General features: G+C 48.4%; 1 protein-coding gene across 1 annotated transcript in view; it reads right to left on the reverse strand.

Moving 5' to 3' along the window:
• Positions 1-14,927, reverse strand: part of LIPE (lipase E, hormone sensitive type) — a 237,512-nt gene that overhangs the window by 96,470 nt on the left and 126,115 nt on the right. The window lies entirely within an intron of this gene.

The raw sequence follows: 14,927 nt of genomic DNA on the forward strand, positions 1-14,927 counted from the left end.
TATTTAAACCCAAGATCCTCAAAATCGGGTAAGTACTTTTTAAGTTATGATTTTTCAAAGTTTAGCAAAAATTGTCTTTTTGCGCATAACTAGGCACCATTGGAATCAATGGGAAACACTTTAAAAATACATACAAAATCAGGCAATGCTCTCACAAGTGTCATCTTCTGTTTTTAAGACGAGGACGTCACGATGTCTTGTAGACCAGCTGGAGAAGTTCGGGCAGTTCCCGTTTCAAGCTGGAGCAGCAGCCGAAAGTCTTGGAGCTGGTGCAGAACAGAAAAGGGGACCACTTGGAAACACAGTGCACAGGAGGTCTTAAAGGAAGGTCTAGTAGGTCCCTAGGAGTGTAGCAGTCGCAAGGGGTTAGGGACCCCTAGAGCATAGCTGGTTTTCCGATGCAGAGGCAAGGGAGGCTGGGTGCAGTGTAGATAGGTCAGCCAAGGGTCGTGCGGCCGAAGATCCTTGGAGTCAGCTGCAGGTCACTTTGAGGGTGGATTGTAGGTCAGCAGGGCCACTCTGGGGGTGGTTCTTGGGTGTCCTGAAGTCCCTTGACTGGAGCTTGGTCCTCTGAGAGTCCAGATTGGACTTTTCTTCTGGGTGTCCGACGTTGGGGGTCCAGTGGCACGTCTCAGCCATTAGAGGTCGCAGCGCCACCAAACTTGGCACAATGGCAGGGTTTGTCCTCCAGGTCGGTCGGGTGAAATTTTGTCCAACTGCTTGTCCGGTTTGTTGATCAGCAGTCGGTCAGTGAACTGGACTTCACTGGTTCTTGCCTGCTGGATGCAGGGTGTGATGCCTTCACTTTGGGGGGAGGTTCATGGCAATTTTGAGAAGATTGGAGGTTCTCAGGCATTTCTTAGAGTCCGTCAACTGTCCAGTCAACAATTAAGTGGTGATTGTGGAGACCTGGGTGCAGCAGACAGGGTTTGGCGCCTTTTTTCTTCTTGCAGCATGACTACTGTTCTCGAGCCTTGGGTCTTCTTGAACGCTGGCCATCTTGTGTCCGTCGAATCTGATTTGCAGGTCTAGGGATGCCCATTAAATACTGCATTTAATGGGTACCTGGTAGTGGCCAAAGGGCCACTCACCTTAAGGTGGCTACACCCACTATGTGACCACTTCCTGTGGGAAGACGTCTCACCCTAACTCTGATAGGCTTTTTTCCTACCATCCAAGATGGACGAAAATGAAATGGAAAGGTCACGTCACCTGCCACACCTTGGGGGTGGTGCAGGCTGGGGGTGGTCACTCCTCCTACTGTGGATGAGTTTTCCCACTGGTTTTCCCGCTCAAAGGGGGTGGGGGATATTGGGCAGCCATCAAGTGTGACACCTCCACCCAGGAAAGGCTTTGTGTTCTGGCCCCAGGCAGGAGTCCAGAGTTCTGTCTGGTGGTGGCAGGCTGGTAAAAACAAGTCAGCAACCATGCCAGGGCTTTTAGGTTTTTGCAGGGGGCACCTCTAAGGTGCCTTCTGGGTACATGGTATAATAAATTCACCACTGGCATCAGTGTGGGTTTATTATTATCAATTGTTTGATACCAAACAACCCAGTATTCAGAGTAGCCACCATGTAGCTGGGGAACTCTCAATGACCAGTGTCCAGCACATGTACATGCTATAGCTTCCCGGTACACTTACTATATTTTAAGGTTTTGTAAAGACACAGTAGGGGCATATTTGCACATACAAACATATGCCCTCACGTGCATTATAGTGCACCCTGCCTTACGGCTGTAAGGCCTGCCAGAGAAGTGACTTACCTATAGTGCATGCAGTGTTAGTGGACAGGGCACTCTTGGTGACTGCCATGTTGAGTTTGCAACTTTAAATACACCTTGTCATGCACTTGCAATGGCATTCTGCATGAGGCTGGTTTATGGTCTCTCTGAGTGGCACAAATGGTGCTGCAGCTCTTGGGGGCCCCCTTCAGTACACGTACCCTAGGAACCAAGGGTACCATGTAATGGGGACTTACAAAGGTTGTTGAAATGATAAACATAATACAGTTTTGGGGAAGAGATCCGGCCCTGGGAACCTCTTTAGTAGGGGCCCAGTGCACTTACAGTTCAAAACCACATCAGGTTCCAGGCAAGAGGAGGGGGTGTGGGGGTGGGTGGGGGGTACAAGCAAAACGCAGCTTCCCACAACGACCCAGCATACAGCATGTTGCCATCTTTGATTGGGGTTGCGTAATGCATCCCAATGCATTCAAGCGGCCAATGCTGAGAGGCGTAGAGTTGTTCTCATGAAAATTAATCCCAAACTCAGAGACCTGGCTGAGAGAGAACCTTCCGAAAATTGCAAAGGCCTCCTCTTCGGAAAGGACATATTTAAGACAATGGGCAAGTACATAGCTACCTTTACTGTCTTCAACAAGGCCCAATCTAACATGTGCAAGGTTTTCAGCCTGGGTGTTTTTGGCTGGGCCGGCAGAACGGGACTTTCTGCTGGCTGAGGCTCCCATACGTCCCACTTCGCAAACTTTCGACAAAGAGGCTTGGCAAAGGATATCAAGCAGGGGCATCCACGGCCTTCAATCCACAAAGAGGATGTCTGCATTGTTCAAGGGGGAACATGCCGCGTGGACAAGACTTGACCAGTTTCCAGGGTCACTGACTCCTTCTTTCCTGGGAGGAGTAGGTGTTTGCCTCAGACTTTTCACCCAAGCCTGGAAGGCTATAACCCAGGACCCTTGGGTGTTAGAGACCATACAGGGTTTCAAGATGGATTTCCTGATGGAACCCTCTCAAGATGTTTCCCAAGAGAATTAGCTTTGATCACAGGTCAGCAAAGAGTGGTGGAAGAAGAGGTACAAAGTGTGTTGCCAAAGGGTGCCACTATAGAAGTTCCCTTAGTCCACAAGTGTTTCGCAAGTACACTTTTCCTGCTGGAAAGTAAAGACAAGGGGTGGAGGCCCGTAATAAACTTCCGAGATCTGAACAGGTTCCTTGTATACAGACATTTCAAAATGGAAGGGGTCCATCCCTTAAGGGATAAGTTACTAGAGAAGGATTGGCTGGTAAAAATGGATCTGAAAGAAGCCTACGTTACCATTCCAATGGCCAGGGAGTGTCAGTGCTACCTTCAGTTGTCCTGGCAGGGGCATCTTTTCCAATTTTGGTCTCTCGTCACCCCCATGGTGAGAGCTGTAGCTTCCTACCTCAGGGAGCAGGGCGTGTTTATGATCGTCTACATGAACGATATCCTTATGTCCCAATGACAGACACAGGTTTTGAAGGACATGGGTATGTCCCTTCTAGAGGCTTCATAGTAAACAGGGAGAAGTCTATTCTTACACCCTCCAGTTCTCTGGCATTTTTAGGCTTCACAATAGACACTGCGAATTTGGTTCTCATTTTGTCCGTAAAGAAGATCAAAAGAATTCAAAAGAAGTTAAGATATGTGCTGAAACAAGAGCCTTTGATTCTGAGGGAATTTGTCAGACACCTGGGCCATCTGTCCTCTTCATCCAGGCTATTTGTCAGGGTCTTGTACATTATCGGGCACTGCAGAGAATAAAAGCGAAGGCCCTTTAAAAAAGTTTGTGGTACGGAGACAAGTTAGCTCTAGATCAGAAAGGCAAGCTGGAATTGAACTGGTGGCTGGAGAATCTGAACGCTTGGAATGATACAACAATCTTTGGATGCTCCCCAAAATTCATTCTGGAGTTGTATCCGAGGCTTAAAGGTTGGGGTGCACATGTGGGTGCACTGGACACGGTGATTGTGGTCTCACAAAGAGAAATTGCAACACAAATTATTTGGAGTTGACCTCAGGTCTCTATGCCCTTATCAGTTTCAAACATTGTTTGTAAGGCAGAGCGGTTTTGTTAAAGAGGGATAATGTTTCTGCAGTAGCACATATAAGTTGCTTAGGAGGGTCGAGATCTTCAGACTTGTCAGACTTAGATGAGAAACTTTGGCTATTTTGCTTCAAGCACAGATCAGCTTGAAGGCAGAATATTTGTCCGGAAAGGCAAATGTAGCTGTGGACAGGAATTCAGGGTTTTTAAGGGATTTCAGCGACTGGAATTCAAGCATGGGCTATTTCAGGAAATTTGAAGCTAGCTTGTGACATTCTCTTTTTTCTTCCTTAGTAGAGGGTCTGTTGAGAGACGTAAATGGAGAGGAGCATCCTCTGGTTCCGTCAGAGAGTTTGAGCCTTCTTGCTTGGAAAATATCAGGAGATTTAAAGAGACATCAGGCCTTTCGGAGAGAGCTGAGGAACTCCTTGAGGAGGCCTGGGGTCCAGGAACACGTTGTAGATACAAAGGAATATGGAAGACGTGGATACGTGGTGCTTGGAAAGGGACCTGGATCCCATGGAGGCTCCTATAGTTGAGGTCGTGAATTTTTTGGTAGAACATTTTCATAGGGGCCTTAGCTACAGGACGTTAAACTGCTACAGGTCCGCAGTTTCTGCAAGACACAATCTAGTCAACGGCAGGAGCGTGGGCAAGAATGTGTTGTTCTATAGAGTACTTAAGAGTACGAAGTTGAGGAGACCCCATGGACCTAGATATGAGACACTATGGGATGTAATCTTAGTTCGAAGTATATTTTCCTCTTGGCCTGATAATAGATATTTGGACCTAACAAAACTTACTATGAAGCTAGTTTCCTTACTTTGCCTAATCTCCTGTTGTCGAGTCTCGAATGCTATGGCTTAGGAGGCCAGTAACAGAGTTTACAAAGCCTTTAGGGTAAGATTTTTAGGAAAACAAAAACAATGTCCTACACCATATTATACAGGAAATTTGATTCTTTGCGAAAAATGTGTGCATTGAACTGCATGAAGGAATATGAATATAGTATGAGTGAGTTTCATCCTGACGGAACTGATCAACTTCTGATTTTCTTTGTGAAACCATATAAAGCAGTTACCAGTTGAACTACAGCAAGATGGGTGAAATGTATTATTAGTCCTTATTATTAGTTAGCATATAAAGGTGATATTAACTTAAAATTTGATGCTTAGAGATAATTCGCCGTCTCAATACACCGGGATAAAAACAGTAAAATGTAGTTATCGAGCAGCTGATCCAGAGAGACTGCAACTGTCCACTGTCACCGTGATGTTGCAGTGCCTCCTAGCGGCCGCTTGAACGTATTAGGATGCAACCAAAGATGGCGGCACTGTGCGCTGGGTCGTTGCCCAGCACTTTCTTTTAATTTCGACCCAACGCATAGTTGCCTGCAATGCGTTGGGTGGATGCGGCCTAGTATGGAGCCCGCTGAGGTGCTCAGCGGCAGTCTCAGTGGAGCAGGCCCCGCGGGTAGGGAGCAGAAGGCGGCCCTCTCCTTACCGGGTTCAGAAGAAGACCTGGCCTGCCTGCAAGGTACAGCGCTAACAGGCTAAGGGGTGAGTTTGCTTACCCTAACTCATAAATAATCCCAAGTAGACAGCACCGCTAAGTTCCATAACTTGAAACTCTAACAGACACATAAGAACCGTGTAATGATAATACAAACATGAATTAACATGGAGCAGCATTTAAAAGCGGCAGATTGTTACTTGCATGGACTTTTTATATGCAATGGATGTTCCATTCAAGAATGTTTTCTTTAGGATGTTAAAGGTCTTTCAAGCGCTGTGTGGAGTGGCAGTGGCAATAGGCTCTTCATGAGTTCTTCCTGCGCACTGTCGTTTGCTCAGTGGTCGGGAACAAGCAATGGGACTGCAGTAGCTGTTGTCAAAGATGAAGAAGTTGTTAGGTCAGGCCTGCGACCTCGGTCTATCCCTGATTATTTCCTCAAAGAGGCTGAGGACAGACAGGTGGAGAAAACCTGCAGTCCACTGTGCCAGTGTTATGGTGTTATGGAGAGCTCCAATCCGGAGACAACCAAACCAGAACTCAGAAGTGAGGCCACTCCTTCTGCCCTTTGTCTGGTTTCCCGCCTTTGCTCCCTCCGTCTGCAAAGGGGGAAGCCATCTACTGCTAGCAGCAGGCCTGGGGGCTCCAGTTTCAGGGGCAGTAGCCCTTTGAAGCTCACCGCCAAGGTTTTGCACATTCTTGAGGGAGGGGGTGGCTCCTCCACCCAGGAAGGGCATTGTTTTACAAACCAGAGAGCCAGGGCTCTCCCCCAGGTTTGCATATTGGCTGTCTGGAAGTGGCACGCTGGATGGAACAGTCAGCAACTATGCCAGTTAGGTTAGCTTTTGCAGGGGGCGCCTCTAAGGTGACCCCTGGGTACATTTGGGGTTAATTCCAGTACTGGTACCAGTTTGCATTTATCATTCTGAGTTGTTTGATACCAAACAATCCAGGGTGCAGAGTGGCCATCATGTAGCGGGGGAACTCGTGTTTGACCAGTGTCCAGTAAATGTTCTTAAAATGACTGCTCTGTTCACTCACTTTGTCACAGGTTTGGCAAGGACAGAGTGGGGGCATACTGCTCTAGCAACTATGCCCTCACATGTAGTATGGTGCACCCAGCTTTAGGGCTGTAAGGCCTACCAGAGGGGTGACTTACCCATATCAAATGCAGTGTAGGGTGAACAGGGCACACAGGGAATGTGCAATGTCGAGTTTGCCTTTTTAGGTTTGCCCCAGTACACTCAGCCTGCACTAGCAGAGCTGGGTGTATCTGCTTACTGGGCCCTAGGGGGTGGCACAATCAGTGCTGCTGCCCTCAGGGACCTACTCATACTATCCCATGCCCTGGGTACTGGGGTACCCCCTTACTAGGGTCTTATACTAATGTGGCACACTTGTAGATCGTGCCCGGGCTGTCGGTGTGTCATCAGGTCCGACTGCGAATTCCGTTTGCGGATATAGCGGCCAGTCAGTGAAGTTACCCTCACTGGCTTGTTGGTTCTTGCTTGGTTTTTAAGTGGTGTCTCCTCTCAGAAGGGCGATCTGGGGTGATTCCTGAAGCCTGGAGGTCCCCTGGGTTTCTTGGGGTTGGTCCAGTGTCCAGCTCCTCCACAGCAGCGATTTTCAGGTCCTGGGTGCAGCAGGCAGGGTTTGGCGCTTTTTTCTTGTGATGGAGGTCCACTGTTCTCTTGCTTTAGATCTTCTTTGGTGCTGGTCTTCTTTCTCTTTTCAAATCTGATTTCTTGATCTAGGGGTGCCCACTAAATACTGAATTTGGTGGGCGTTTTAGGCGAAACCTGGTAGTGTCCAATGGGACACTTACCTATGGGTGGCTAAACTCACTTTAGTGACCACTTCCTATGGGAAGAGTCACTTCCCTAAACCTGAATGGCTATTTTCCTCCATTCCAAGATGGAAGAAACTGAATTTGAGGGTCCACTTCGCAGGCAACACCTTGGGGTGGTGCAGGGTAGATGAGGCAACTCCTCCTACCCTTTGTTTGGTTTCCCGCCTTTGCTCCCTCCAAAAGTGGGGGTTTGCAAAGGGGGAAGCCATCTGCTGCTAGAAGTAGGCCTGGAGGCTTAGTTTTCAAGGGTGGTAGCCCTTTGAAGCTCACTGCCACGGCAGTGCACATTCCTGAGGGAGGGGGAGTTAGCTCCTCCACCCAGGAACGGCTTTGTTTCACAAACCAGAGGCAGGGCTCTCCCCCAGGTTTGTATATTGGCTGCAACCATGCCAGGATAGTTAGCTTTTGCAGGGGGAACGTCTAAGGTGACCGCCGGGTATATTTTATAATAAATCCAGTACTGGTACCAGTTTGGTTTATCCTTCTGAGTTGTTTGATACCAAACAACCCAGGGTTCAGAGTAGCCATCATGTAGCTGGGAAACTTGTGTTGACCAGTGTCCAGCATATACAATAAAATGGCTGCTCTGTTCACTCACTATGTCCCAGGTCTGGCAAGGACACAGTGGGGGCATATTGCTCATGCAATTATGCCCTCACATATAGTATGATGCACCCTGCCTTAGGGCTGTAAGGCCTGCTAGAGGTGTGTCTTACCCATAGTAAATGACGTGTATGGTGGACAAGGCACAAAGGCAGCGGGCCATGTCGAGTTTGTATTTTAGGTTAGCACCAGGACACTCAGCCTGACATGCAATAGCTGGGTGCATCTGGATGCATGGCCCTAGAGGGTGGCACAATCAGTGCTTCTGCCCTCAGTACCCCCATGCCCTGGGTACCTAAGTACCTTTAACTAGGTGTAGGAGGCTGGCCTGGCTTATAGTGGGTACCTGATGGTACTTACACCTTGTGCCAGGTTCAGCTACCCCTTATTAGTAGATTAGTAGTGTTCTAGCAGCTTAGGCTGATAGAGGTAGCTATAGCAGAGCAGCTTAGGCTGAACTAGGAGACATGCAAAGCTCCTACTATACCACTTATATCATATAGCACTATTTCATAAGAATCACACTACTCAGAGTTACTAAAAATAAAGGTACTTTATTTTAGTGGCAATGTGTCAGAAATATCTCAGAGGATACCCTCACTTAGGAGGTACAATACACAAAATATACACAACAAACAAAATCAGGTAAGTAAACAGTTAGAAAAGTAGTGCAAAAACTGTAGAATACAATAGAATGCAATAGGGCTAGGGGCAACACAAACCATATACTAAGAAAGTGGAATGCGAACGACTTAGGGACCCCTGGCCTAGTGTAGTGTGTGGAGGGTGGCTGGGAGTGTAAGAAAACACTAAGGGTGTCCAAGATACCCCAGCCCAAGACCCTGAAAAGTAGGAGTAAAGTGACCCTACTTCCCCAGAAACACACTAAAGCGTGATAGGAGATTTTGCAATGACCACAACTGACTGCAAAGCACTGAAGACGGATTCCTGAACCTGAGGACCTGTAAAGGAAGTCCAAGAGTCCAAGTCCAAGAGTCACAAAATTGTCCGGGGGGGGCAGGAGCCCACTAAACCCCGGATGAAGGTGCAAAATGGCTGCCTCCGGGTGGAAGAAGCTGAAGATTCTGCAACAACGGAAGATGCCAGGAACTTCTCCTTTGCACAGAAGATGTCCCATGGAATGCTGGAGGATGCAGAGTTGTTTTTTTGCAGAAAGACCGCAAACAAGCCTTGCTAGCTGCAAAGGTCACGGTTGAAGAAAATGGGTGCTGCCCGGGCCCAGGAAGGACCAGGAGGTCGCCACTTGGAAGAGGAGACAGAGGGGGCCCTCAGCAACACAAAGAGCCCACGCAGAAGAAGGCAGCACCCGAAGAAGCACTTGAACACGGGTTCAAGAAAACTGAGCACAACAGTCATTTCACCACTACAAAGGAGGGTCCCACGAAGCCGGTGGCCAACTCAGCAAGTTGAGCAATGCAGGACGGAGTGCTGGGGACCTGGGCTAGGCTATGCACGAAGGATTCCTTGCAAAAGTGCACAGAAGCCCGAGCAACTGCAGTTCACAGGATTACTGTCTGGCAAGGGGAGGCAAGGACTTACCTCCGCCAAATTTGGACAGATGGACCACTGGACTGTTGGGGTCACTTGGATCCAGCAGCTGTGTTCCAGGGACCACGCTCGTCACGATGAGAGGGGACCCAAAGGACCGGTGAAGCAGAAGTTTGGTGCCTGCGTTAGCAGGGGGAAGATTCCGTCAACCCACAGGAGATTTCTTCTCGGCTTCCAGTGCAGGGTGAAGGCAGACAGCCCCCAGAGCATGCACCACCAGGAAACAGTCGAGAAAGCCGGCAGGATTAGGCGCTACAATGTCGCTGGTGGTCTTCTTGCTACTTTGTTGCAGTTTTGCAGGCATCCTGGAGCAGTCAGAGGTCGATCCTTGGCAGAAGTCAAAGTGGGAGATGCAGAGTAACCCTGGTGAATTCTTGCAAGTCTTTATCTGAGGAAAAGCCCATACGAGAGACCCTAAATAGCCCTCAGAGGAGGATTGGCCACCTTGTGAGGTAAACCCCAGAGAGCTGGTTTGGCAGTACTCGGGGTCCTTCCTGGAGCCCCGAGGATGCCTGGGATTGGTACCCTAATACCAGATTTGGCATGGGGGACAATTCCATGATCTTAGACATGTTACATGGCCATATTCGGAGTTACCATTGTGAAGCTGCATATAGGTATTGACCTATATGCAGTGCACGCGTGTAATGGTGTCCCCGCACTCACAAAGTCCGTGGAAATTGCCCCGAACTGGCTAGTGCCAGGGTGCGGTCACACTTAGTAACTTTGCACCTAACCTTCACTAAGAGAGGGTTAGACATATAGGTGACTTATAAGTTACTTAAGTGCAGTGTAAAATGGCTGTGAAATAACGTGGACGTTATTTCACTCAGGCTGCAGTGGCAGACCTGTGTAAGAATTGTCTGAGCTCCCTATGGGTGGCAAAAGAAATGCTGCAGCCCATAGGGATCTCCTGGAACCCCAATACCCTGGGTACCTCAGTACCATCTACTAGGGGATTATAAGGGTGTTCCAGTGTGCCAATTAGAATTGGTGAAAATGGTCACTAGCCTTTAGTGAAAAAACTCACCACTCCGATCATTAATAAGCCTCGATCTTGATTCAATGCTCTGCCTGCGCCTCCCCATGAGTAATGGCCGCTACACTGGATAACCGAATACCGAAATACAATAACATTACCTGGAATGTACGTGGCATAGCTACACCTACCCAACGCTACTGTGCCATGGATACCTCAAACGCCATCAAACTCACAACTCCCTAATGAAGGAATCTCACCTTACTGAGACGGAATTACACAAACTATGTACGAAATGGAGAGGTCAAGAATACGCCATTACGGCATCAGCCTATGCTTGGGGGTACTCATATGGATCGCCCCAGGGGTGCCCTACGTGGTGAATAGGCATGTTGCTGACGCTGGGGGATGATACATGATCATAGAGGGACATCTAAATGGCTTCACACTTACGTTAGTGGGCATTTACGGCTGAACACTTATGAACCTGCGTGGCCTATGTGGTAGGGACTTCAATTGCATAGTGGACACAAACCTGGACCCCTCCGCACCCTCAATGCATGCTGCAACTTGTGTTAAGATATCACAGTACCTTAGATTATGGCTAGCATGGAGACATATACATGATGTATGGCGCCTAGGACATCCAACTGAATGGGAATACTTGTTTTGTTCCCCAGTACATGAGGTACACTTTCTTACCTTCTATGCTATTAAACGACAACTGCAGGTTAAATGGAGTGCAGGAGACACCAAGCCTTTGCCGTCATCCGTCCTACACACACTCCTTACATGTGGAAATACACACAACGCTATGTCCATGATATAATATTCCCTATTGACGGATTCAATGTACACCACAAATCAAGCAAAATCATGGTGGAACAATGTGTTGGCCCACCCCCTCACAGCTAAGTAATGAACACAAGCGCTTCAACAGGTCAAAGAATGGTCCTGTAACCCTTGGTTTAGGTATACGCAATTTAATTACATACACCATACATGTTTATCTCCACACCGCATCGGATGCATTTTTCCCACGGCACGAACAAAGTGCCCCCGCTGTAGATGGCTGGATGCTGAGTTCTACCATACGGTTTGGGATTGTCCCCCTACTACAGGTAGCCTGGACCAAGATCACTGCTATCAAGGTGGAACTGGCGGGTCATGCACTACAACCAACTCCGGACTTCTGCTTGTTGAGCCTCCACCCCAAGGCCAAAAGTTCCAAACAACTGAACCAGTTTGTTGATTTCACCTTCGTACTTTCTAAATGCCAAATAGATACAATATGGAAGGCCCCTGCGGAGTGCCCCAGAGACCCTCCCTCAGCCCCACGTTGTTTAACGTCTACATGGCCCCGCTGGCCACCCTTGTCAGAAGCTACGGAATCAACATCATCTCCACGACGACAACACCCGACTTATCCTCTCCCTCTCCCTCTCCAACGAACCCGACAAAGCCAGAAACAACTTCCACGAAGGCATGGAAGCAGTCGCCAACAGGATGAGAAACAGCTGCCTTCAACTCAACACTAACAAGAAAGAAGTACTCATCATGGGCCCTCAATCCAACGCGTGGAACGACTCCTGGTGGCCACCCACCCTCGAGAACCCACCTACCCCATTAGCCAAGTCCGCAACCTCTGAATAATCCTGGAATCTGACCTCAGCATAACCCAGCAAATCAACTCAGTCACCTCCACCTGCTGCCGCACCCTCCGCCTCCTATGCAAGTCCTTCAATTGGATTCCCCTCGAACATAGAAAGACCATCACACACGCCCTGATCACTAGCAGACTGGACTACGGCAACACACTCTACACCGGAACCAACAAGAAACTCACCCGCAAGCTACAAAACATCCAGAACGCCGCCGCCAGACTGATCCTCGACCTTCCTCGACACAGCCACATCTCGCAACACCTGCGTACACTGCACTGGCTTCCCACAGAAAAAAGAATCACCTTCAAGATCCTCACCCATGCACACAAAGCCCTCCACAACACCGGACCAGTATACCTGAACCAGCTACTCAACCTCCATGTACCCCAGAGGGCCCTACGCTCAGCCCAGCTCTCTCTCGCAGAAGTAGCCCGCATCAGGAAAACCAGAACAGGAGGACAATCCTTTTCCTACCTCACAGCCACCGCCTGGAACACCCTTCTTCTCCACATCAGACAAACCACCTCCCTCCTCAGTTTCACGAAGGAACTAAAGACATGGCTTTTCTAATAACCACCTCCCTGGTATACGCTACTCCCACCCAGCGCCTTGAGACCCTAATGGGTGAGTAGTTGTGCTTTACAAACACTGATTGATTTGATTTGATTTGACCTTCGTACTCTCTAAATGCCAAATAGATACAATATGGAAGGCACCCTCGGCTCCAGGCATGAAACAGTGGTTGCGCACTCCACTCCTATGGGCCCGGGCTGAAGCCAACACTCTCCATGCAATGAAAGTCAAAAGGCAGTTGAGAACAGGAACGGGGAATTGGGACAATTACATTCTTAACATTGAGACATTGATGCTAAGACCGACATTCATCCACCCTGAATGATAGGCCCTTGCATCACATCACGGCTTGGACCACAAGCCGAGCATTATAGCTCTGGGTCCAAGATAATCAAGTTGCGCTGACTGGCAACCTCACATGTTTATATCCTACATGCTCTTAAGCCTGCATTAAGTACATCCATTATACCTATTTTTTTCCCACCGACCTTACAGCACTACTAACAGCTATTCAGACCCACCAAAGGACAATGTCTCACGCCCTACGCACTCCTTCTGATTTATCTCTGTATCACCTATAGCTAGAGCAACAGGATTACAGCCGATGCCACTTATTCTTGCAAATATCAATGCTCAAGTACCAGCCATATCTGAAATACTTCAACTGTGTATTGTTGTGCAGAAGCGCTTCTTGATTTGTTATACTGTTTTTACCTTTTGTGTTCTCAGAAAAGAAGGATATCTTATCAGAGAGATAGACCCAAGGACATTATTAAATCAGGAAGGAAGGACATCTTATCAGAGAGCTAGCCCCTAGAGCATCATTAACTCAGGGAGGAAGGGCATCTTATCAGAGTCCAAGCCCCTAGGACATCGTTAACTCAGGGGGGAAGGACATCTTATCGGAGAGCTAGCCCCTAGGACATCATTAACTGAGGGTGGGAGGGCATCTTATCAGAGAGAAAGCCCCTAGGACATCCTACCAAAGAGCTAGCCACTAGTATATCATTAACTCAGGAGGGAAGGACATATTATCACAGAGGTAGCTCCTAGGACACCATTACCCCAGGAGAGGAGGACATCTTATCAGAGAGCTAGCCCTTAGGACAGGATTAACTCAGGGGGAGGAGGTTTTATCAGAGAGCTAGCCATTGGAACATCCTTATCTCAGGGGGGAGGACATATTATAAGAGAGCTAGCCACTATGGCATCATTAATTCAGGATGGACGGATATCTTATCACAGAGCTAGCCCCTAGGACATGATTAATTTAGAGGGAAGGACATTTTATCAGAGATCCAGACCCTAGGACATCATTAACTCAGGGGGTAAGGAACTCTTAAAAGAGAGGTAGCCCTAAGGACATCATTAACTGAGGGGGAAGGGACGTCTTATCAGAGAGCTGGCCACTGGGACAGCACTATCTCAGGGGGAAGGATGACTTATCTGAGAGCTAGCCCCTAGGACATCATTAACTCAGGAGGGAAGGCCATCTTGTCAGTGAGCTAGCCTTGGGATTTCATTAACTCAGGAGGGAAGGATAGCTTATCAGAGAGGTAGACCCTGGGACATCAATAACTCTGGGGGGAGGGCATCTTATCAGAGAGCTAGCCCCTATTACATCATTAACTCAGGGAGAGGACATCTTATCAGAGAATTAGACCCTAGGACATCTTTAGCTCAGGAGGGAAGGTCATCTTATCAGAGAGCTAGCCCTTCGGATACCATTAACTCAGGAGGGAAGGCCATCTTATTAGAGCTAGCCCTTAGGGCATCATTAATTACAGAAGGGAAGGACATCTTAGAGAGCTAGCCCCTAGGCCGTCAATAACTCAGGATGAAAGGTCATCTTATCAGAGAGCTGGCCGCAGGATACCACTGACTCAGGAGGGAAGGACATCTTACCAGAAAGGTGGTCTCGAGGACATCATTATTTAAGAAGGGAATGAACATCTTATCAGAGAGATAGCCCCTAGTACATCATTAACTGAGGAGGGAAAGTAATCTTATCAAAGAGCTAGCCCCTAGAACAAAACTACTGAAGAGGACCAGCTGCCATGGACAGTCTTGCAGTGTTAGAACCCCACCCCTGGCCTCTAATGAAGAGGAGCAGTTGCCATGAAGTCTCACAGAACTAGAACCCCACCCCTGGCCTCTACTAAAGAGGAGCGGCTAGCATGAACAGTCTCATAGGGCTAGACCCCCATACCTGGCCTCTACTGAAGAGGTGTGGCTGCCATAAACAGTCTCAGAGCTATAACCCCACCCTTGGCCTCTACTGAAGAGGTGTGGCTGCCATGAACAGTCTCAGAGCTAGAACTCCACACCTAGCCTCTAATGAAGAGAAGTGGCTGCCATGAACAGCCTGAGCT

The sequence above is a fragment of the Pleurodeles waltl genome, chromosome 7, assembly GCF_031143425.1.
Source record: "Pleurodeles waltl isolate 20211129_DDA chromosome 7, aPleWal1.hap1.20221129, whole genome shotgun sequence".
Taxonomy (NCBI): Eukaryota; Metazoa; Chordata; class Amphibia; order Caudata; family Salamandridae; genus Pleurodeles; species Pleurodeles waltl.